Below are 1,871 nucleotides of genomic sequence, written 5' to 3' on the forward strand. Positions count from 1 at the left end.
AGTAGCAAACTAGCAGACTGCTGTTTGACCCAACATCCATTCCCAATGCTTGTCTGCCTTGCAGCCTCGTATTAGAGCCTGGAAAAACTAAGTCTTCACAGCTGCCGTTGGCCAAATTACAGTTCTGGAAAATGCGATGCATGTGAAGTCTGCTGAGTTGGGGGTATGAGGTATTTATCTTGAGAAGGCTTCTACTTAGAAAAGAAAAGAAAAGAAATAAACATAGATGGTTGAGGCCACTCCTTTCCCCATCTTCCTGCCTTCAACAAAGGTGTGAAGCTTACAACTGCTACAGCCAATCCTGCAACCAGAAATGTCAAGAGAATCACAGAAATTATGGCTCTGCTGTTTCTGAGCTGTTGAAATCAGGGTAACTGACGACCTACAGACTTAGGTGACCAAATAGACCCTTACTTAAGCCATTGCAATGGAATACTTTTTTTACTTGCAGCCAAATGTATTCCTAACTGTACAGTTATTAAAACGACAAATTTTTAGTCCTCTTTTTCATCCTCACAATTAGCTACTCTTCCTATAGTTACTGATATTGCTCTCTAATCACCCAGACTAGAAAACTCAGCCCTCTCTCACTTCTTATTTTCCCTCATCCTCTTAGTAAACAAGTGTTATTGACTCTATCTAGCTGGTTTCAAATCTATCTCTGCTCCACTATTCTCACTGCCACTAAATTAGTTTGGACACTCTCCCCATCTCCTACCTGGATTATTTTAACAGCCTTCTAACCAGTTTCCCCACTTCCCAGTCTGATTATCCACCACCCTTCAGAATTATTTTTCTAAAATCTTATCAAGATATTCTTCTTAAATATCTTAAATGACTCTGTTGTCTGCAGGATGAAACACAAACTCTAACCATAAGTATTGTTTGTTTGTGCTTTCTTGTCTGGCACTGAGTAGGTGCTCAAGCCTGCAAAGTGACTGAATCTTTGTTATAGCTTTTTTTGTGTTAATATCAAAACAGCGTACGTGACACTCAATAAAGATTTGTTGAATGAATCTATTTTCTAAATTCTACTGTAAAATCCTTTACCAGTATTCCCAAATACACACATCTTGGCGTGCATTCAGTTGATCTAACCTAGCCTACAGGAAGAAGCTCTTTGGTAACTTACATGCTTTTAGTTTATAATTAGTCATGTACATTTTCCAGATTGGGCTTGTGCCGAGAGTGTAAATTACGAAGGTAGGTGAAGTCTGTGTGGGCATTCCTGACAATTTTGCATCCATGAATAACTTCTATCAAATGAGAGAGCAAATCTACAACTTTCTGCTTGCTAGCAAGCTGTATGTACCAAGTTAACCAAACCAGCGTGGGCCACAGCCATCTGCTGCTACAAAAGCTTCGCTTGTGAGGCTAGAAGGCGCTCCTTTGGAACTTGCGGGGGGCGGGGTAGCAGGTAGCCGCCGCATTGCAGCACAAACCTATCTGAAGTCTTCGTATGCGGCTGCCTCCCCAACCCCGCACCCTGTAAACTGCTTCCTCCCCAGAACTGTGGGCCCTTTCAGGTGTTGCTTTTAGGTTTTCCTTGGCCTTGAAAGACGGACACGAAGCCTCTCTTGATGAGATCGGGAAAACCGAACAAGCTCTGAAAGTGGAAGGCGCTTTTGGAGAGCAGGGTCTGAGACAAAGCCCACTCAGCCAGTCCCCCAACGTCTCCCCTTCTTCCTATGGTCTGAAGTCTAGCCCTCCTCATTCCCAATTCCCGATCCAGCCTACAAATTTCTGTGTTTCAAGGGGGGAAAAACAGCCTCCGGCATAAAACTTGGTGCTTTGGGGTCTGGATTTCCTAGCATTGAATTTCTCAGGCCTCTCCTTTCCAGAGGTTAAGCCTGAGCCCCAAGCCCGCGCTT

Source organism: Acinonyx jubatus, chromosome A2 (genome assembly GCF_027475565.1).
Source record: "Acinonyx jubatus isolate Ajub_Pintada_27869175 chromosome A2, VMU_Ajub_asm_v1.0, whole genome shotgun sequence".
Classification (NCBI taxonomy): domain Eukaryota; kingdom Metazoa; phylum Chordata; class Mammalia; order Carnivora; family Felidae; genus Acinonyx; species Acinonyx jubatus.